Here is an 11,386-nt window from a genome sequence, read left to right as displayed (position 1 = left end):
CACGGATAATGAAGTCACTAGTTAAGAAACAAGCATGTTATATTTCTGCTGTAAAGTTCTAGGGTCCCTATTCTCTTGACTATGATTTGTGTAACGATCGTTTAAGTGCGCTCTAGTATGAATATAGTTGTAATACTTATGATGAAAGTTATCAATCTCAAGATGAATATTTAGAAAAACACTAAAAGCATTGTCATCACCCGAAGGAACATAGAAGCTACACATTTAAATATCTGAGTCACAAATAATAAAGAACAGGCGATTGCTCTCCTGAAACCTCCCATAATAATGTTTCTAAGAGAAAGAAAAAGCACAAGAAGTGTTGGTGCAGTCATAGGATTGACAGAAATGTTCATATTTCTAGGCGTCACTTTCTGAAATGTACGGATATCATTCCTTTTTTAATTTCGATCCAGTCTTATGTTACAGTTATCAGAATATCACAACTTTAAGGAGGAAATTTTAAACGTTCACAAGACATGTGAAATCAAAAAACTTTCACCCAATACCCATTGAACGTGATTTTAAACAGTCAACTATGAAATGCTTCGATGATACAATCAAATCTAAATCTTCTTTAGTTTTATCAGATAAGATAGATTGACCACCAAAGCCAATAAAAAAAGTTGTCAAGTTGATTACCATTGAACAAAGTCATATACAATATAAAATAATATTAGAAATTTTATCATACGTTATATAAATCACATGCAAAAGGAAGAGAGCAAAATCCACAATTCTAAGTTCAAATACCAAACTACAAGCACAATATGTAGTGTTTCGAAGAAAAATAAAATTAACACACTACTAACAACACTCATTGCCTTCTCGTGGCACTACTGTTGTTTACGAAATTGAGAGGACGAAAAGCGAATGTCCGGTGCTTTAACCGGGTTGGTGGACACGGAAAGTTCTCCCAGAGAGTTAGGAAACCCTGATTCCAAACCAATGGTGCACATGGGATCCAGAATCCTGAGGGAACAAATGGCGTATGAACCAATCGTTGGTCACCGGCTATCATGGGACTGAATCTCCTCACGATGCTCCACTGCTTTGTGGATCAAACCGTTAGGTCAAAGGCACCGGGTGTAGTCCCCTAAGAAAACCACCTGTTTCAGTTTGGGCACTTGGGAAGTATAACAGCCCTCACACAAATCGAATGAAATTTGTGTGGCACATATTTATCTGGTGCTTCCTTGCACTAATATTTGTGCGTTTAAATAAATAAATAAATGTGTTTAATTGTATATCGGGTTTAAAGTATATATATCAAAGGCAATCGGAAATATGAACTTCAAAATTAATACCTTTTGATAATACATTGAATTACTTTCAGCTTCAGAGTCTTCAACAATGAACACAAATTCTTATCATCTGGCAACAAACTAGCATACCAAGGAAGAATATATATATATATATTCTTCAATCATATATCTGTGAGTAATTTTGCAGTAGTTAAATATGATTTTACAAATAATTATGATTACTATTTTCTAGATCTTTTATTAACTCCGCCTGTAGCTCCTCCAAGGGTTACTGCCGGTCCCAAGCCCAGAAAATGGAAGAAGTTTGGACATGGGGTTAGCGACCCCATCCCGTAGAAAACCAACTCGCTAAACAACGCTAACCAGATTTTTCATTCATTTGTTTTTCTTTACCCTCTTTTGTATATATTCTGCACTATCTAATTATGTGAACGTTTCTCATTACGTCATTTCAACATTTTAAATGATGATTATTCTAACGTCTATTTCTTGGTCCATTTTCTATTCGGAAACGTTGATTTACACCTTTATTATTATTATTATTATTATTATTATTGACACACATTGAGGAAAGCACACAACTGCGTCACAAGACAAGTCCTCACATGGAATCTTGAAGGCCAATGGAAGAGGAAGACCAAAGAACACATTACGCCGAGAAATGGAGACAGACATGAGAAGAATGAACAAAAATTGAATAGAACTAGAAAGGAAGGCGGAGGACAGAGTGGGTTGTAGAATGCTTGTCGGCGGCCTATTCTGCATTGAGAGTAACAGGCGTAAGTACGTATGTACGTAAGTATTATTATTATTATTATACCTGTCATCACACCATCAATCTGTACTTTTCACTTATTATGTATAGTTATGCAATCTACTTCTCTGTTATCACTGATTCATAAACTACCTTGATTGATATAATGTTTTTTACTGTATGGACATGAATGCTACCTTAGATTAGAGCAAAACACAATGAAGACTTAAATAAAAAGAATATTGTTCGCTTATGTATGTTATTTTAATCTTCATAATGGAAATTTATAGTTTTAGAGGAAACTATAGTAAACATAATTCATCATTCAGTTAGGTTACATCGTTTTTCTTATATTCAGAAGTTAGTTATCGTAATTTCACTTTCAAATAATAAACTTTATAAGCAAAGATGGATAGCGAATAGCAGTGGAATCCAGTTTGACGCGCGTTTCATCCTATTTGGGACTCGTCAGCTTGATGTACCTGCATCTCAGAGTTGATGTTCACTCTGGGACTCGAACCCAGTATCGTTCGCTTCAAACGCCATCGCATTATCCACTCATCTACTGAGTTCTGATAGCCACTTGCTTGTGCAATAGGGTGAAATAAGGGTTTATCGAGGCAATACGCACAGTATGCACATATGTCAATAAGAGACTGAACAGTTGCAGTCCTAAACATCAATGGGAAGATTGAAACAAGCAATACTAAGTGAATAAACTTTGTTTATTGATTAACTTTTTTTAAGAACAGAAAACCTCTTATACCTATCTTAATCGATAGATTTTAATTTATACAAGAGTAATGGAAGTTTGTTTTTCTGTTCATGTTTATTAAGGAGAAAAATGTTTGAAGAATCCTACGTCTTATTAAAGTAATGTATCTGAGTTCCTCTAGATCCACTCGGAATTTGTGATACATGTTCACACTACTTAATAGTAGTATAAATTGTGTTGCATAAATTTAAGATGTAGTGTTGGGTGCTATGTCAAGCCCACATAGCTTATTCTAGCTTTCGGACAAGTCAATTTATTCATCCTACTTGAGTCACATTTTGACCTTTTCAATTATTCGCTTATTAATTCTGACTGTTTTTGTATGATTGTATGTGTATTGCTTACCCTACTCATCACATATCTGTAATTTAGTTTTGGTCAGACTATAAATATCGATTAACATTTGATTAAATCGAGTTGGCTTAGATGCCTTCTTCACCGCGCGTCATTTTGCTCCTCTCTCTTCTCTTCGTCCTTCTGATTTTCTATCCAGATCAATGAGTTTACAAGATGTACGTATTCAAAATCCATTCGCGTATTTGACTTATTTAATCCCGTTGTTCACTAACGTGATTTAAGTCGATGAATATATACGAGGATAGCCAGGTTGTATATTTCGACAAAAATCATTTGATAATGAACATTTATCTGATCTAACTGGAGTCAGATATAGGGCCACTGAAAAAAACATCAGGTGTCGTCGCGTAACTAACATCACTTTGTTCCAATAAGTTAAAAAGTGAATGAATAAGTAGTCCGGTATCATCAACTTCTTATGCACCTTATTTTCAATGTACAGTAGTAATCTTAAAGTATATTTTTCGTTCATCTTAAGAAAATAAAAAAATGAAATTGGCTAGACCACAAAATTGAGGCTCAGTGATTAGAAGACGCTTTTAACCAATGAAAACTTGTGTATTTACGCTTCTGTTTATGTGTACAGTTGAGAGCACAGATTCCGTTAGACTTTCAGGATATAGTGCGGCGGTTATTGAGAGTTTCTTATAATTCATCAAAACGCGATGAATCAACTTAACGAGTATTAGGTGCTTTTCAGTTAACCCTTTTACATTCATACTAATTTACTGATTTCTAATAATTGTTATGAACAACAATATAATATAATACTATGATAGTACTTTCTTACTTACGCCTGTTAGCCCTCGTGGAGGAGCATAGGTCACCCACCAGCATTCTCCATCCAACCCTGTCCTCGGCAAACCTTTCTAGTTCTTTCCAGTTAACATTCATCCTTTTGATATCTGCTTCTATTTCCCAGCGTAATGTGTTCTTTGGCCTTCCTCTTTTCCGCTTCCCTTCCCCACTTGAGTCTCTTACACCTTATGTCTACTATTAAATGCTGAAATATTATAATAACAGTTTATACCTCATACTGATTACTATCTCTTAAGATTGATATAAATAATATTTGGCCTAGAGTAAATAACGATCTCTATGAGTATTTTACCATTATCCTTATCGTCTCTTATATTAAAAAAAAGGATTCCTTATTTAGTATCTTATTGGGATTAGTGATTAGGTTTTAGTGCGTGCGATGACAACAATGACAACAACGACACCAACAACAACAAAAGGAGAAGAAAGAAAGACAACCTTCCTACTACAAAAAAAATCGTTTAGAAAAACAAAGTTGTCCGTATGTTTGTTTGGTTTTTTTCCTCATTCTATGAGACAAAGAAAAATTATTTTCTAGACCGAGTTACTCTATTACAATAAGAGTAAAATGACAGAAAAAATAATTTTTTTTCGTTTCCCTTTGATGAATGTTTGTTCCCTTTTTTAACTAGACTATACATACTATACTGATTAATCGTTTTTTCCCCCTCTTTTTTTTTAGGATGGTTACAGTTTTCATATAGAGAATCAAATAAGTCATTTGTTAAATAGAGCTAATGAGTGAGTCATAATGTCTGTAGTGTACCGATGTTCAATGTTCCATTTCTGTTCTCGTTGGTAATGTTGAACAATCGACAGTTTTGTCTAAATTTAAGTTTAAATTTAGGAAATTGTCATTAAAAACATATATGTGGATTAATTAATTGGAGATATGAGTAATAAGAGTGAATATTTGTTTGAACAAAGAAGCATCGGATACATATACACCACAGAAGTCACTTGGCTTGTGTGTAGGTTGTGATACTACCCGGGTGCCCAGACTGAAACAGATGGTTTTCTTTCGGGGACAGACTTGGAGCCTTCAATCTAAAGGTCTAATCCATAAGGCAGTGGAGCGACGTAAGGAGATACAGTTCCATGGTAGCCAGTGACCAATAATAAGTTTATATGTTCTTTGTTCCTTCAGGATCCTGGAGTCTTATGTGCACTATAGGTTTGAAATCAGTGGTTTTCCAACTCCCATAGGTAGACTCATCGTGTTCACCAACCCGGTTAAAACTCCAGAGATTCACTTTTCTTTGTTTAAATTTTGTAAACGACACCGTCGTCTCAAGAAGTTAGTGAGTAGGACTTCCTTGGAAGTGGTTTTATACTTGTGAACATGTCAGAGCATTTGTCGAGAGAGAGATGACTCTCCCCAATTCTCAGCCATACCAGGGCACTTTTCGATTATTATTTGTATATTTTATATCAATTTCTGAAGTTCATAAACATACAAAATGTTGTATCTCGCACTTAGATTTCTTAGTCTATCGCACGATACTTGAGCACTCAAACGCTAGAACCCTCCCAAGCCACAAATCAGAAGACAAGTAGAAGGAATGTTATTCCAAACAGTATCGATCATGGTACAAAATTGTCAGGTATTTATAGTTTTTAGTAGAAACAAAATCATCATTATAGTTATCCAATCGGCACACAGGGAGTTATCAGAATTGTCCAATAGGGAAGCAATTCTAGAATATTCTTCCCAAAGCTGATTGGATGGAATATGTCGGGCTCCTTCTGGGCTTCTTAGAGCTTCCTCGACTTCACCTGTGGATCATCCTCACACAAAATCAATCAGAAATATTTGAATTGAGGAAAAGGCTCGAACTGTAACTTTCGAAGTAACATAATTGACATCCTGTTAAAATATTAAACATTTCAAGAAATAAATCCTTTTTTCTTTTCCAAATCATTCATCAAATCCAAAATAAACAAATTATTTTAACAACTATACAGTTCTAACTGAAAATCAGTTGACCTAGAGTAAGAGGAAGTTCATATTTAACGATGAATACAAATTAGAACATGATTATATTGAATGTGATGGAGGCCCCTAATAGAAAATCATAAATCTAACTTTCTTGTTATTTCGCACCGACGAGTGCGTCGTGTCTATGAAATTGTGATAAATAGTGCCTCACCGAATTGCCATGATTAACCTAGTTTTGTAGTAAGCCAGTGATGAGATTTTTTTTATAGTAATGTCAAGCGACACAATTTCAATTGTCATAGGGGACATGCTTACTTACGTATTTACTTACTCCTGTTACTCCCAATGGAGCATAGGCTGCCGACCAGCATTCTACAACACACTCTGACCTCGGCCTTCCTTTCTTGTTCTACCCGGTTTTTGTTCATTCTTCTTATGTCTGTCTCCATTTCTCGGTGTAATGTGTTCTTTGGTCTTTCTCTCCTCTTTTAGTCTTGAGGATTCCATGTGAGGGCTTGCCTTGTGACACAGTTGGGTGACTTCCTCAATGTGTGTCCTATCCACTTCCAGTGCTGCTTCCTGATTTCTTCCACCGCAGGATGGAATCTGGTTTGTAACTTGTAACTTGTTGCTGATAGTGTCTGTCCAACGAATCCGAAGTATTTTGCACAGACAACTGTTAATAAACACGTCTCCGCCCCATACAGCAGAACTGTCTTGACATTTGTATTGAAAATTCTGATCTTGGTGTTGGTTGACAGTCAGTCGTTTTGAGTTCCAGATGTTCTTCAGCTGTAGATATTCCACCCTTGCTTTGCCAATCCGCGTCTTCACATCCGCATCAGATCCACCGTGTTCATGAATGATGCTGCTCAGATATGTAAAGGTTTCCATGTCTTCCAAAGCTTCTCCGTCAAGTGTAATTGATTGGTGCATGTTGTATTGTATCAGAGAGTCTTGCTTTTCCCTTTGTTTATATTGAGACCTACTGCTGCTTAGGCTGGGGAAATAAGTACACTCTGAACTCCTAATACACCATATACATCTTATAAATCAAAGTCTCCCCATCGATTAGTTCCAATAATTTATCCTCTAAGAAAAGTGATCCGAATCACTTTTTTGTCAATTATCAGATCACAGATTTGATCGATAATCAGTTAATGCTAATAACTTGATAAAAAACTATTGTCAAATGGTAATTCACAAAGTCTACTCTTAAATATAACTAAAACAGTCCAATATTTTCTACTTATACAAACTAACATTAATCAGAAAATATACAGCGACATATCTATCTATATATACTACTTAATATTTATATATCTCATGTATTCTACATATGACTCACCAATGTTATCACTTAACAAATTCAGAATTATCTACATAAACAAACTTCAATTGATTCAAATAAACAACTCGTTTTGTTACTGTGAATTTCCGATTAACTAGTACCTTTAATTGCTTACTTACTTACTTACTTACGCCTGTTACCCCCAATGGAGCATAGGCCGCCGACTAGCTTTCTCCAACACACCTTGTCTTCGGCCTTTTCTTTTCACTTCTATCCAATTCTTGTTCATTCTCCTCTTGTCTGTTTCCATTTCTCGGCGTAATGTGTTCTTTGGTCTCGTTCTTTCCCTTTCACCAGGATTCCATGTGAGGGCTTGTCTTATGACACAATTGGCTGCTTTCCTTAATGTGTGTCCTGTACACTTCCAGTGCTTCCTCCTGATTTCTTCCTCCGCTGAAATCTGATCTGTTTTCTCCCACAGTAGGTGATGATTATACTACTAGATAGAAATTGACTGATAATCATAATTTTAATGGTTCAGTTCTCATATTTGTTGAACAGACAAATAGATGAACCTTGACTGAGATTCCCGATTTCAAAACAGTATAATTACATGTTGATTACTTGTTATAAAACTTCATGTTTTCTTACTGTTTTGATATTTAGGAATTAATTGACCTGTTATTACTTTTTTGGAACAGACATTTACAATGCTATCTACATTTACATGTTAATTATTATTAACATTATACCAATAGTATTTTCATAGTTGAAAGCGTGAGTCAATTAAAGCTAGACTACCAGGGAAAACCTGGAAGCACTAAACGGCCCTTTCGTCCTATTATGGGACTCCTCAGCAGTGCGCATCCACGACCTCGCCTCGCGAGATTCGAACCCAGGACCTACCAGTCTCGCGCAAGAGCAATTAATCAATAGACCACTGAACCGGCCGGTATCCGATGGTGTTTATGTTTAACTCCAACCAATCCACGAAGTTGACCAACCGTTCACCGATTGTCTTCAGTGAGTTGATATCTCACAACAGACGTGGTTTGAACTCCACTGGTCACTGCTTCTCACTGGAACTCCTGGATTTACCTCTCGAAGTCAGTCACTAGTGAGCATATGATTATTATTATTATCGGAAGGGGTTTTTGTGGAGTTTTAGTATTTTCATAGTTGAGGAGTCCCACAATAGGACGAAACGATTGTCCAGTACTTCCAGGTTTTCCCTGATGGTCTAGCTTCAAATGACTCATGATCTCAACTCTATAAAATTACTAAAATCTCCACAACAAACCCCTTCTGATAATAATTATACCAATAGCCCTAATATTATTATATAATTACATTTGAGTAATGAAATAAAGCCATGATAGGGAAATATAAACACCACCTACAAATAAACTGAATTTTATTGATTTTCTAAAGGATAATGGTATTTTTCGTCGGTAAGTTAATTTTTATAGTATTGATCGTTGATTACGTAATAAAACTACTGTTCTCACTTTAATTGAATTTATTTTAGTTAAATTAATCACCACGAGTATCGTATTTTAGTTTCTAATATAATTTATCATCTATACTTTTTGTGTACAGAAAGAAAAAGGGCAGTGGTAGTTTTCTTCGTTGAGTAAATCTTTTAGTATTGTTTATATCCAAAGGTCTAAAGGATTTTAGTTACAGTAACATAAACCTCAGCTTTTTGTGTTCAGTGTCTATCACCTTGGAAGCCCTAAAAAACACATGTTCTCTCTGTGAGATGATCACTAAAAAATTTTATAATACAAGTAAAACATCATTGTGGTAGATCCGCATGCTTTTTATTGGTCGACTTACTTACTTACTTACTTACGCCTGTTACTCCCAATGGAGCATAGGCCGCCGACCAGCTTTCTCCAACCCGCTCTGCCCTGAGCTTCCTTTTCTAGTTCTATCCAGTTCTTGTTCATTCTTCTCATGTCTGTCTCAATTTCTCGGCGTAATGTGTTCTTTGGTCTTCCTCTTCTCCTTTGACCTTCAGGATTCCATGTGAGTGCTTGTCTTGTGACACAATTGGGTGACTTCCTCAAAGTGTGCTCAATCCACTTCCAGCGCTTCTTCCTGATTTCTTCCTCCACAGGCATCTGGTTTGTTGTCTCCCACAGTAACTTGTTGCTGATAGTGTCTGGCCATCGGATCCGAAGTATCTTGCGTAGACAGCTGTTGATGAACACTTGTATCTTCTGGATAATGGCTTTCGTAGTTCTCCACGTCTCCGCTCCATACAGTAGAGCTGTCTTGACATTTGTATTGAAAATTCTGATCTTGGTGTTGGTTGACAATTGTTTTGAGCTCCAGATGTTTTTCAGTTGTAGGTATGCTACTCTTGCTTTGCCGATCCGCGCCCTCACATCTGCATCTGATCCACCGTGTTCATCAATGATGCTGCCCAGATATGTAAAGGTTTCCACATCCTCCAAAGCTTCTCCGTCAAGTGTAATTGATTGGTGCATGTTGTATTGTATCGGAGAGTCTTGCTTTTCTCTTTGTTTATATTGAGACCTACTGCTGCTGAGGCTGCTGCCACACTGGTCGTTTTCTACTGCATTTGTTGTTGCGTTTGTGATAGAAGAGCCAGATCATCCGCGAAGTCTAAATCGTCAAGCTGCATCCTGCCTGTCCACTGTATCCCGTGATTTCCTCCAGATGTTGACGTCTTCATAATCCAGTCGATCACCAGGAGAAAGAGAAAGGGTGAGAGTAAGAAACCTTGTCTAACACCGGTCTTTACTTCAAACGAGTCAGTGAGTTGTCCTCCGTGGACGATTTGGCAGTTTAGTCCATCATAGGAGTTCCGTATGATATTGACTATCTTCTCAGGCACGCCGTAATGTCGAAGAAGCCTCCATAGTGTCGTCCTGTCCACGCTATCAAATGCCTTCTCGTAGTCGATGAAGTTGATGTAGAGTGATGAGTTCCATTCGATTGATTGTTCCACAATGATACGTAGAGTTGCGATTTGATCTGTGCACGATCTATCCTTACGAAATCCAGCTTGTTGATCTCGAAGTTGGGCGTCCACGGAATCCTTCATCCTGTTTAACAATACTCTGTTGAAGACTTTTCCTGGTATTGAGAGAAGAGTGATGCCCCTGTAGTTGTCGCACTTACTCAGATCGCCTTTCTTTGGTATCTTGATCAGAAGTCCTTTTTTCCAGTCTGTTGGTACATGTTCTTCGTCCCAAATCTTACTGAAGAGGATGTGGAGTATCTTGGCAGATGCTGCTACATTTGCTTTCAGTGCCTCTGCCGGGATGTTGTCTGGTCCCGCTGCTTTGCCACTCTTGATTTGTCTAATGGCCATGCTGATCTCTTCAATTGTTGGTGGGCCAATATCGATTGGGAGGTCTGTGGGTGCTGCTTCGATGTTGGGTGGGTTCAGTGGAGCTGGTCGATTCAAGAGTTCTTTGAAGTGTTCTACCCACCTGTTTCGTTGTTCTTCAATGTCAGTGATTACTTTGCCTTCCTTGCTTTTCACTGGTCTTTCTGGCTTACGGTAATTTCCAGCAAGTTTCTTTGTTGTATCATACAATTGTCTCATGTTTCCCTCTCTTGCAGCCTTTTCCGCTGTCGTTGCTAAATCTTCCACATATTTACGTTTGTCGGTTCTGATGCTCCTCTTCACTTGCTTGTTTGCCTCTGTGTATTCGGCTTGTGCCTTGGCTTTTTCCGCTCTTGTTCGGCTGATATTGATTGCTGCCTTCTTGTTCCTCCTTGCTTCAATCTTATCCAGTGTACCAACAGTGATCCATTCCTTGTGATGGTGCCTCTTTTGGCCCAGAACCTCTTGACATGTTGAAACGATTGCCTCCTTGATACCTTTCCAGTTGCTCTCCATGGTAGTCCTCTCTCCATTGAGTAGATCATGAAAGGCCTCGAACCTGTTGCTGAGGGCTATGTTGAATTTGTTGAGTTTGTCAGCATCTCGAAGAAAAGCCGTATTAAACTTTTGTGATGTTGTCCGCGCCGTTGTCCAGTGCTTCTTGAGTTTTAATTTCATCTTGGCGACCAGCAAATGATGATCGGATGCTATATCATCTCCTCTTCTGGTTCTCACATCCTCCATCATCCTCCTGAACTTTTGGTTGATGCAGATATGGTCGATTTGATTCTGTGTAATGTGATCCGGTGAAATCCAAGTGGC

Source organism: Schistosoma mansoni, chromosome 4 (genome assembly GCF_000237925.1).
Source record: "Schistosoma mansoni strain Puerto Rico chromosome 4, complete genome".
In the NCBI taxonomy this organism is placed as follows: Eukaryota; Metazoa; Platyhelminthes; class Trematoda; order Strigeidida; family Schistosomatidae; genus Schistosoma; species Schistosoma mansoni.
Note: the sequence above shows the minus strand (reverse complement) of the source record.